The 12,605-nt window shown below is 41.7% G+C and overlaps 1 protein-coding gene across 2 annotated transcripts in view; it reads left to right on the top strand.

Moving 5' to 3' along the window:
- LOC126298635 (GTP-binding protein Di-Ras2) overlaps positions 1-12,605 on the top strand; it is an 847,028-nt gene that overhangs the window by 236,312 nt on the left and 598,111 nt on the right. The window lies entirely within an intron of this gene.

The following is a 12,605-nucleotide window of genomic DNA, read 5'->3' as shown; positions in this document are numbered from 1 at the left end:
GAGTGGTTCTAGGGGCTTCTGTCTGGAACCGCGCGACCACAACGGTCGCAGGTTCGGATCCTGCCTCGGGCATGAATGTGTGGGATGTCCTTAGGTTAGTTAGGTTTAAGTAGTTGTAAGTTTTAGGGGACTGATGACCTCAGATGTTAAGCCCCATACTGCTCAGAGCCATTTGTACAATTGTAGTGAAAGAAGCTGGCAGTTTCACTGAGTTACTGAGTCATTTCATGAATCTGTATTAATCGTGAATCTGTTTTCAAACGAAACGTGTGTTAAAGTAGATAAATTTTCATTTAGTAAATATGTAACTCATATTCTCGAAGACCATTCATGACAAGGCCCTTTTTGGTAAAATCGAAGCATACTTCTGTTAAGTTTCAGTGATAAAACGAATGTAATTTTGAAAAAGATCAATGGATCAAACGTTTACAGTATATGCATCTTCACATATTTTTCGGCGCATAGACTAGTCCATCAAATTTCGTGCTTACAGATGTAAAAACTACATTTGTTTTCACTGTTATTTCGGCCGTAAGCCTTCCGGCAGCCGTCTTTCGAGTGAATCGATCGACTGAAGCTACAGCTGCTGCGAAGTGCTTTACTGCATCTGCGTCACATCCAGTTCACAGCGAAGACTGAATACTGTTCTTTTTTCCGTCAGTCTACAGTTTTATCATCAACAGAGACTTAACTATGGTATTCACTTTAAGTATTATTTCTTTCCCTGCTACAGAAGTGGCGGATTAGCGAAGCTATAGCGAGAACATCCGTTCATTTAAACCTCAGGGGTGCCTCGAGGTGCATTTTGCCACAGATACGTATGACCCTGTGATGCTTATGTGCTATACTACGAAGAAGTATATATGCACGTCTTGTGAATGGCTGATGGAAGTGGAACAGTAGCGTCGTTGTTGAGAGGTAGGTTTGATGTTCTGTTTCTCTGATCGATATACAGTTTCAAATTGTTACTTTTATAAGTGTGCATCTCGTTACTTTGCTGTGGTGCAGTTTTAAGTGTGCCACTAATTTAGCAGTTATTCCTGTCACATAATAACGGAACTTTGTGGCGTCCCTCAAGATGGCGAGTGGCTGTCATTTAGTAATGGGAATTAATCGGTTTCATTTGGTCACAGCTATTAACGCTCTGGTTGACAGAGAGAAATTGTATTGCCAAATGCAATAGGTGCCCGCTGTCGCAGTCGTGCAGAAAACGCTGTCATGCGAATTTCATCTAGAACTAGCCCTCTCAGGGAGTTTACATCAGCACATCGCACTATGCAGAGTGCAGAGGACATCCTTGTTATGTTGACGATGATGCAAACCACGACTCCACGACCTTGCGTGATAGGGCTGTCTCTCTCTTTCATTGCGCTCATTACAATTGTCTTGTGCGCTCCACTTGCCTCGAAATTTTATAAAACTTCACCTCTTTCCTTCGTCATTGCGAAATGTTTATGTGCAGCGGGCGGAGAGCTTAGTTTGGTCGGACAACGTTGCCGCTGCAAAAGAACTTTAAATAATAATAATTATAATAATAATAATAATAATAATTCACTACTGGCCATTAAAATTGATACACCAAGAAGAAATTCAAATGATAAACAGGTATTCATTGGACAAATATATTATATTAGAACTGACATGTGATTACATTTTTCCGGCCGGTGTAGCCGAAAGGTTCTAGGCGCTACAGTCTCGAACCGCGCGACCGCTACGGTCGCAGGTTCGAATCCTGCCTCGGGCATGGATGTGTGTGATGTCGTTAGGTTGAAGTAGGTCTACGTTCTAGGGGACTGATGACCTCAGAAGTTAAGTCCCATAGTGCTCAGAGCCATTTGAACCATTTGATTACATTTTCTCGCAATTTGGGTGCATAGATCCTGAGACATCAGTACCCAGAACAACCACCTCTGGCCGTAATAACGGCCATGATACGCCTGGGCATTGCGTCAAACAGCTTGGATGGCGTGTACAGGTTCAGCTGCCCATGCAGCTTCAACACGATACCACACTTCATCAAGAGTAGTGACTGGCGTATTGTGACGAGCCAGTTGCTCGGCCACCATTGACCAGACGTTTTCAATTGGTGAGAGATCTGGAGAATGTGATGGCCAGGGCAGTAGTCGAACATTTTCTGTATACAGAAAGGCCCGTACATGACCTGCAACATACGGTCTTGCATTATCCGGCTGAAATTTAGGGTTTCGCAGGAATCGAATGAAGGGTAGAGCCACAGGTCGTAACACATCTGAAATGTAATGTCCACTTTTCAATGTGCCGTCAATGGGAACAAGAGGTGACCGAGACGTGTAAACAATGCCACCCCATACCATCACGCCGAGTGATACGCCGGTATGGCGATGACGCATACACGCTCCCAATGTGCGTTCACTGTGATGTCGCCAAACACGGATGCGACATTATGATGCTGTAAACAGAACCTGGATTCTTTCGAAAAAATAACGTTTTGCCATTCGTCGATGAGTACACCATCGCAGGTTCTCCTGTCTGTGATGCAGCGTCAAGGGTAACCGCAGCCATGGTCTCCGAGCTGAGACTCCATGCTGCTGCAAACGTCGTCGAACTTTTGTGCAGATGGTTGTTGTCTTGCACACGTCCCCATTTGTTGACTCATGGATCGAGACGTGGCTGTAAGATGCGTTACAGCCATGTGAATAAGATGCCTGTCATGTCGACTGCTAGTGATACGAGGCCGTTGGGAACCAGCACGGCGTTCCGTGCTACCCTCCTGAGTCCACCCATTCCATATTCTGCTAACTGCCATTGGATCTCGGCCAACGCGAGCAGCAATGTCGCGATACGATAAACCGCAATCGCGATAGGCTACAATCCGACCTTTATCAAAGTCGGAAACGTGATGGTTCGCATTTCTCCTTCTTAGACGAGGCATCACAACAACGTTTCACCAGGCAACGTCGATCCAAAAAAAATGGTTAAAATGGCTCTGAGCACTATGGGACTTAAGATCTATGGTCATCAGTCCCCTAGAACTTAGAACTACTTAAACCTAACTAACCTAAGGACATCACACAACACCCAGTCATCACGAGGCAGAGAAAAGCTCTGACCCCTCCGGGAATCGATCCCGGGAACCCGGGCGTGCAACGTCGGCCAACTTCTGTTTGTGTATGAGAAATCGGTTGGAAACTTTCCTCATGTCAGCGCGTTGTAGGTGTCGCCACCGGCGGCAACATTGTGTGGATGCTCTGAAAAGCTAATCATTTGCATATCACTGCATCTTCTTCCTGTCGGTTAAATTTCGCGTGTGTAACACGTCATCTTCGTGGCGTATCAATTTTAATGGCCAGTAGTGTAATAATAATAACTTTAAATTTGGTTTCAACAGAAAACTCTCAATTCTTTTTTCCCCTTTTCTATCTAGAATCGTGTTACTGAGATTTGGAAAGAGAGTCGCCTGGCAGAAATTCTTAGAGCATGTTTTAAATTACAGTCGGTTATACTTTAACGCAATCTAGTTTTCGTGCAAGAGAAAACAAAAGCGGTGATGGTGCCCTATAGTGACTCAGATGGATTACAGAGGATTTACATTAGGCGAATTTGGTCGCCCAGACATCAACGTGAGTTCTCTACAATGCTCCTCAAACGACCGTAGTAAGATTCTGGCTGCCAGTCACGTACAGTTGTACTGCCGTCGAGGAAGACATTGACCATGAAGGGATGCAGGTGGTTCGCAGCTGTTAGCGTGTTTAAATTGCTACCACAGGTCCCATTCAAGCACAGGAGAATGTCTCCCATAGCATAATATTACTCCCATCAGCCTGCGTCCAGGCGCACTGCTGGTTTAGAGCAGCCGTTCACCTCGATGACGGCGTTTGTGGAGACGACCATCGACCTAGTGTAGCAACAATGTGATTCATCCAAAGAACCGACACGTTTCCACTGATCGATAGCCCAATCCCATTGGTCTCGTGCCTACTGCAATTGCCGATGTCGTTGGGTCAACACGTGAAAACGTAGGTTTGGTCTGTTGCGAATCTCCATTTTCAACAATATACGATAAATGGTATGCTCCGAAACATATGCCCGTGCACCAGCGTTGTGTTCTTTTGGTAGAGATGCCACAGATCACGATTTATCCTACTTTACAGAACAGACAAGCCTCCGAACCTAACGTTCTGTGAAGTTCCGTGGAAGTCCAACCATTTAGCGCCTAGTGGTGTTTCACTGTCCTACGTCTTTCTGTAGTCGCTAACGATAGTAGCACGTGAACATTCGACCAGCTTTGCCGTCTTCGAGATACTCGTTCACAGACTCTGCGTAATAATAATCTGCCTTTTGTCAAAGTCGCTTATCTTAATGGATATCCCAATTTGCAGCCCATATATTCGCTAGGGTGATTCCCCGTCAGTATCTGCTCCGTTTAGTTACTTTTGTTGCCGCGTCATGTGCCCGCAAACGCCACTAAGCTTTGTCCATCGCGCCACCAAACTGTGTCCATGGTTGCGGTGGACTGTGGTCGTGATGTTTTGGCTTCTCAGTGTATGTCTCAAACAGAATTTAATTCCATCAGAGCAAAAAATATTGTCTTACGAATAATATAAACGTAAACAAACACACATGTGTGAGGAATGTACAAAACTTCATTTCATTTCGCAGGATCTTTAACCTACAAAAATATGCTAAGGTACTGGTACAAACCTCATTTGTGGATACAAAAGTCTCTTCTCTAGGAGTTTGAAACGTCCTTACTCTCTCCTCTCTGGTGTCTCCGATAATTTCATTATACATTTCAGGACACAATTTGCTGTACTATCTTTCAGTAGACGAGATTTTTACGCACGTAATTACTGTACCGCAGATTAGATATTCAGCTTTATCGTCACAACTAATAGAAACCATAAGAATGTTCCTACTCCAGTTTAAATGGACTTTCGGAAATCTTTGCTTTTTTTTCGGAGCGGGTGGTTCTGTTATTCTAGTAACTGTCTGGCACTTATGTAGTGTGATATAAGCCGTCTATTAGTGCACTCGGCAGCTCACCACAACAGCTTCACTATGTAAGTCGAGTTGTGGCGGATTATGCCGAATTGCAGCGATGCACACTGCAAACACTGTCTGCACCTCCCTTTGCACCTGCACGATTTTTCATGTGTAAGTTGCCATGCCGGCTGGGGTGGCCGAGCGGTTCTAGGCGCTACAGTCTGGAACCGCGCTACTTCTACGGTCGTAGATTCGAATCCTGCCTCGGTCATGGATGTGTGTAATGTCTATAGATTAGTTAGGTTTAAGTAGTTCTAAGTTCTAGGGGACTGATGACCTCAGAAGTTAAGTCCCATAGTGCTCAGAGCCATTTGAACCATAAGTTGCCCTGGTCTAGAAGATTGCTGCATCTGCCGAGGAAATAAACACTGTGAGCGCTAGTAACGTATCAACCGCTGCCACAGGAAAAAACAAACTTTGCTTGTTTCTTGGAAAAAAATAATTTATTTGTAGTACAAATTATGAAAAGGAAAAGTGCACTTGTTAGAACTACAAGATTGATAAATAGTCCCAAGTATGCTATGTCCAAGAACCACGCAGAAACAAGAGTATTAAAATTTGTAGAAAAACAGAGATACGGTTACAGGAGGTCAGACAATGCCATGGCTTGTTGTCGCTAGCTCTTATTAAGATCTGGACAAAGATGATTAATGGCGCAAATGTGTTACTGTGCATAACGAAAATGCCTAGTGTTATGGCGTGAACGGATGTCTTATCGAGATGCAGGAACAATGTGGCTCTTACTGAAGAAATTCGCTTATAAAACGTATATGAGAGTGAGCTGGTTATATGAGTATTCGAGACTCCTACAAATTGCTGGCAGTCCGTAATTCATGAGAAAGTCCTAGTATTCGCTGACGACAGCAAACGTAGTGTTACATTAGGAGATTTCTCATCATTGCACTAAAGAATTAACACTGCAGGTATTTATACTGGTTCTTGGACGCATTGAATGTAAAATGAGAACTGTATATGTTCATACATATGGCGCTTTTGTCTAAATCAAACACATCCTTCGTCAAGAATAGAAGAAGAGTATTTAAACTTTGACCTATTCAGTGAATAAGTGAGGGATTGTTTGTCCATCTGATAGTTCAAAATCTCTCAAAGTAGAGAACTTCACTCTTGAATCTTCCGCAAGGATGTGCTGATCGTGTCTACACCCAGTGAGTAATTTCTTCCAAGCCACAAAAGTGACAAAGAGCTATGAATGTAAAACTTTTAGTTCATCATTTTATTATAAGAATCTAAATTCATATTTTCTATAAGACTCTACCCTTGTTCATGTTTACAAATCTGCTGTATATTATGTTCCTGTGTATGAAAACTGCGACTATACAATGACGTTATTTACTAATTAAACTAATGAACAAGAACAGTCTGTGACTCTTTCAGAACTATCCCACTATAGTATAATCTTTGTTTGTTTATATTTTCCCTAGACTTGTCAAGAAGAAACCACTCATGGAATAAGTCATTGCTACACATAACAGATGTTTACATAAACCTGTCACACCCACACTTGCATAAGCCTAACACATAATGCCCGGTTATGACGCTCATGAAATCATGTGGACGTCATGAGATGAAAGAAACATCATTGTAAACTGTAGTATGGTCAGTTTCCTGACATGTATGATTGTTAAAGAGGATCCATACTGATTCTTAGTTACCGAAAGTGTTAAGTCTTCAAGACAGTGCTTACAGCGGCTGTAACTCATTTGGAACAACATCACAGTGCATCCTCTCTACGTGTTTGAAAAAGGTTTGATTGAACTATATGAAACGGCTCCAAATGTTACGAAATGCCTGTCAAACGTAGCTGTTAGTTTATAATTCTTGTGTAATGAATTGTGTAATATTATTATTAATGGTATAATTGTACACGTAATTCCCATTCGACTGTGACGATACTGAAGTAATATATTTGATAAATACAGGATAATAATGCAGTCCACTGGAAACAACTTTTTTTTTAAATTGTGTAATAGTTATTTTTACAAAACGATTTTCGAGTAATGAATAATTATACATTCTGTTATTATTTAACATGATTCGCATGTTCTGCAATTAGAGGTTGTTTGCTACTGACTCATCACAGTTTGATGTGTGTTGTTGCGTCTGCTAACATCTCTCTCAGGAGTCTCGGTAGAATTCAATATGCAGTACCACTTTCCTCAGAAAGCGTTAATAGAACCAGAGATAGAAATGGCACTGCAACGGCAGCATAGGGCTGGTATCAGTGCAGCGCTGTTCTCAGAGAATCGAGGAGCCTACCGAAAGGCCGACAAAGGCACAGTGCCGTTCCTATTCCTGGAGAGAAAGCTCTGTGCCAGACAGAACAGACACTCTTAATTCAGATAGTACAACACAAAGTTCCCTGCAGTCAACCACTGCGAATATTTATGACCATTTCACTAACACATAGTACATTAATATCCTTATGTCAAACAAACCAGAAAGAACAGGAAAACAGAAAGTATAAATGATGACAGTTATTGGAAACAGCCTTCAAATTTAACAGCAAACCAAAAGTATATCATGCTGGAGGTTTATAAACAAATACTATGTTGTGCAACAAATTAAATTCTTCTCGAATACGCACTCTATTCAAACATGAAAAAAAAACGATGCTTTAAACTCGTTGTGTCTCAGTTGCGGATGATCACTGACACTGTTTAACTGACCAATAAAGTAGACCTTAGGCTGAGCCGTACTAAATAACAGGCAAGCTACCTAGTGCACAACGGCTCATCGGTGCAGGTAATACTGCGTGTATCGCATCCGTAAGTCTTTGTAAATAATGCAGAAAATCCTTTCAGCTCCTGCGTCAAAGTCCTTGCTGCAACGCAGAACGAGCACTTAAAACTGGAGTGGATGTACCGTGTCTGCGCCGTAAAGTGAATGAGTCATTCCGTGTTTTATTAAAACACAAAAAGCTTTCCCCACAGACATTAAACGGTAAATGGTACAGGTGCTAGTGTTGCCCGTCTTCGGTTACTGTGGCGTCCTACATCAAAATATATACAATGACAGCCCTTGATGCATTGACCCTGTACCTGTTCCCACAGAGAAATGTGCAACGTACATGTAGGCTGAAGCCATGGTTACCACTGCTTAGTTCGTGAATCCACTCTCTCCCAATCATAGTTACTCTCAAATGTACCATTCCTACACCTGAAACTTCGTCACCTGATCCTGGCATTCAGGATTTTCAGTGCACCTCATACAATCAGAGTATATGTGAAGGCTTTCTCTTTCACAGACACCGAGAGTGGTGGTGTATTCATTAGGCACTGAAATTGTATTCCGGGAGAAAGCGCTCAAATCTTTGTCGATACATCCAGATGTAGATTTTCTGCGTTTCCACTAGAAAAAATATGAAACATATAATGTGTCTATTCTATAAACTGGTCGGTATACATAAACGAAAAAATTAATAAAATTTTTCTATTAGTTTAGTGTCTTAGTGAAGTTTACAGTACAATGGTGAAGAACATTTTTGGAGAACATTTTACAGAGAAAAGTCCTGGGACGCTTTGAAGGCTTGAAATAGGCACGGCACAGATGACAATCGCACCACACAGTTCCCTGTCACTACTGTGGCTGTGAACTCAAGCGACAGGAAATAAATCGATGCAGATAACACCACTCCGCAGCAGTAACTATCAGTCTTTAATTGTACCATCAGATTCAGTTCTATTGGCAAGATAAGTGTTTTCAGAATTGTTGACATATGCCGTGTTAGGAGCTACACGTTGCCAGTAAATTCTGTGTTTTAGCCTCTGAGTAACTGGTATGTTTATCAGACCTCCAGCTGCATTTCTTCCATGGATGACAGTAAGGAGACAAGACTGATTATTTTAGACGTAGCAGCAAAGAGTTTAAGCCATGAATAAACAGAGATTTGTGCTCTGCTCTATTGAAGCAGTTTATAGAATGACTTTTGATAAACATTCGTCTGCAGGGAAAGTGTGAGGCGTTGCATTCATGTAACATGCAGGTTAGCAGACATCGCGTAAGGTGTGCGTGAGTAAACGGTGTAATACTATTAATAATCAGTGCTTTGTAGACGTGATATCTCAATCACAAGTACGACTTGTTAGTGGTTTCAGCAGTTCTAGACATTCACGTCATGGATGACACTGCCCGTGGTCATCTAGCTGCTTTGCTTGGGTGAACCTGCAGCAGGTATAGATACGCTACACAAGGTGTAAACGTTAACTGTTTACAACGTATGACAGTGCTGTAGGGAAAGGCGAAAAAAATTGATACAGGGCACTTGGGACCTATCAAGTCGGGAAATAAACTCAAGTTGACCTACAAAAGCCACCTACGTTACAGCGCATGCCCATCGCGGAAGATTTACTGTAACCTTTCGTTCTATTACGCCACCGGATCAGTAGTCTATTTCGTTAACATTATTATTAGGTTGGTGCACAAGTTCACAGCGTTTCGTTATGAAGCAATTCCACCACTCTTCTTACGAAATATGCTCTCATTTCCACCATATACTTAATATGAATGTTACTTTCGAAAAGATTTAAAATTTAATTTCTCATCAATTTTCGAACTGATTTTTTAGAATTCTGTTCATATCTCATACGCATAACAATCTCATCAACGACAACTACTCAACTGTTGCTAGGTCGTAAGTATTATACGTTTTACTGCTTTAGCTGAGTTATTCTGTTTATTTTTTCTGAAAGAATATCAGTACGAGAAATGTGATGCTATTGATGTAGTCAGAAAAATGCCAACGAGGCAATATAATCACACATACTACTCTTAAATTTTTATTTTAGAATTTTTTTTGTTTATAATTTTCAGTTGATTTTCTCTTTACCTGAAATAATTATTAGAAAACTAGTTCTTAGCATAATAGCAGTGAACACCAAGAAAGTAGTCTCAAAATATCATTCAAATCTGATAAGTAAGTTTACATAATAGGTACTTTAGGAACGTATCAATGTAAGATTCAGTAAACAGCATTGTATGTCTCCTTTTTCTGTTTATTCTGCCTTCTTGTTTTTCTGAGGACCTACATACACTGATTCCCATGACATTTTTTACAGTTAGAATGGCCCAAAAACAAAGCTTCCACACTCATTCTCCCCAGGATCAATTTGGAAGAAGTGTAATAATAATTGAAAAGAGAAATTGTATCCAGTAAACAAATATATATGGAATATTTGTAAAAGAATTTAGTTTAATATCACTTTTATCGAATATCTGCAGTGAGTAATTGAGTTAGCATCTGAACTGAACGCAATTCACGCTGAAAATCCAGCATAATGTGTCTATAATCTAAGATATGGCATTCGGTATCGAAACTGAAGGTTGTATTCCGTGCTAATACAGTAAAATTTTACATAATCTGTTTGGGTCACATCTATTCGAACGTCATAATTCTACATACCATAACTCCAAAACTACAAGAGGTTTGCTTGAAATTACTTTTGTTTTAAACCCTAACCCTTGTTTTACAATAACCATAACAGTAGTTTAACGTTCACTAAATCTTCAAATTTTAATTTATACCTACATTTGTACTTCGCAAACTCTCGTAAGAAGTGTGGCGGTACTTATGATAACATATCTCTTTATTCCTTCTCTGTTCCATTCGCGAATGGTGCGTGGGAAGAATAACTGCGGGAAACCTCCGCATTGGGTCTAATTTCTCGGATTTCTCCACTGTGGTCATTTCGCGAGAAGTTTGTAGGAGGAGGAAAAATGTTGTCCGACAGTTCCCGGAAGATACTCTCCCGCAGTTAACAGTAAGCTTCACAGTGATACACAATCACCTGGGAACAGGTTCATGTAGTTTCTCGCGCTAGTCATAAAATAATTTATAAACAGTGTGTTGCAAAACGATACCTACAAACATCAAGAAGTTTTAGAGCGTGTCGTGAGGAACAAACTGAAGATAGGAACCGCGTCCGGAAACAGCATGCTGCGACGCTATAGAACGTCGAAGCTGTAGTCGACGGCGCCTGCTAGTAGGCCACCGGTTCGGCAACATAGCAGACCCTGTATGTGTATGCTGACAGATCATAGGCGGAGCGACTTATTGTCACGATAGCCAGTGGAGGAGACTGAGCTAACTAATGCGTAGAAAGGGCTTGTCTCCTCTAAACGCGATGCTCTGTGGAGCAGAGAAGGCTGTGAGACGACTTCGGCCAATGGTGAACTGATTAGGGCAGCACCACGATAGGAGCGGCCTCTAGCCGAAATAAATATAAGCGCCTCTCCTGCCAGCCTCGACCGGGCACTAGAAGACGGACACTAGCAGACCCGGACTAGAAACCACATTGTATGCAGAAAAAGACATTTTTGTTTGCATGTCGCCAATCACTTGCAACACGTTCTTGTAAACCAAAGTTAAGTATTGTCCATCTGCTTTATTTTAATAAAACCATTAATGTGATTTGCTTGAATTATGTGTAGCCATCCGAGAAAGCAGCACCCTTTAGGCACCCTATAAGAGACGAGTGAGCAGGACCCTACAGAAATCTCGGTCCGAAACCGTCATCTATCGAGACAACAGAGCATCGCATTCATATGAAACAAGCCTGCATACGCAGCAACTAGCTCCATCTTCTCTGCTGCCGATTGTGGCTACCAGTCACGATTACTGAACAACAAAACAACACTGTGAGACGTTCTACATACGGTCCGTTGGCGTACAAAGTCGCGTGTGCTGATAAAGGGATGGCCTATCGACAGGCGCTGCCGCCAATAACTACGACGCTCTGTAGCGTTCGTTGGATAACCTTTCTGGACTCGAGTTCCTACGCTAAATTTGTTCCTCACGACACGCTCTGCAAACCCCTTGAAGTTTGTCGATGTCGTTTTTTAACACCCTGTATATTGTAAATAGTAATGGTCCAATCAAACTTCTTTGGAGTAATACTGAAATTACTTTGATATTTGTCTGTTTTACCCATTTAAGAGCGACTTGTTGAGTTTTACCTGTAAGGATGTTCTGAATCCAGTCATAGATCTGGTCCTATACCCGATAAGCTCAAAGTTTTTGCCATTAAGTGACAGTGCGGAGCCGTATTCAACGCCTTCCTGAAGTTTAAAAACACCGAGGCATCGACCTCATGGATGAACAGAGTGATTTTTTTAGGACCTTCGGTTGCGTAAAAGAGGCTGATTTTTTATAGAGAAAATTTCCGTTCTCCAAACATGTCATAACACGGGAGCATAAGACATGTTCTGTAATTCTACAACGGATTGAAGTGTATAATAATTTGCATCTGTTCTACAGCCTTTCTAGATAATGGATGTAGCCTGTGGGTTCTTTTGCCTCTAGCTACGTACCCTCCGTTGCACCAGCGCTCTACGGTAAAGTACTGCAAGAAGGGGAACAAGTCCTTGCGCAAAAACTCTATAGAATCTTACAAGAATCTCATCTAGTCTTCATGCCTTTCCACCATCGTAGTTGCTTTTCTATTCTGTCACCACGTATCTCAATATCTGCCATATCGGCTTTCGCGCAATGACTGGAATCAGGAACCGTACTACAATGTTCCATGGTGAAACAGGTTTGGAAGCCTGAGTACAGCATTTCGGCCTAA

The sequence above is a fragment of the Schistocerca gregaria genome, chromosome X (assembly GCF_023897955.1).
Source record: "Schistocerca gregaria isolate iqSchGreg1 chromosome X, iqSchGreg1.2, whole genome shotgun sequence".
In the NCBI taxonomy this organism is placed as follows: domain Eukaryota; kingdom Metazoa; phylum Arthropoda; class Insecta; order Orthoptera; family Acrididae; genus Schistocerca; species Schistocerca gregaria.
The sequence above is the reverse complement of the archived record's forward strand: the minus strand, read 5'-3'. Positions and strand labels throughout refer to the sequence as shown.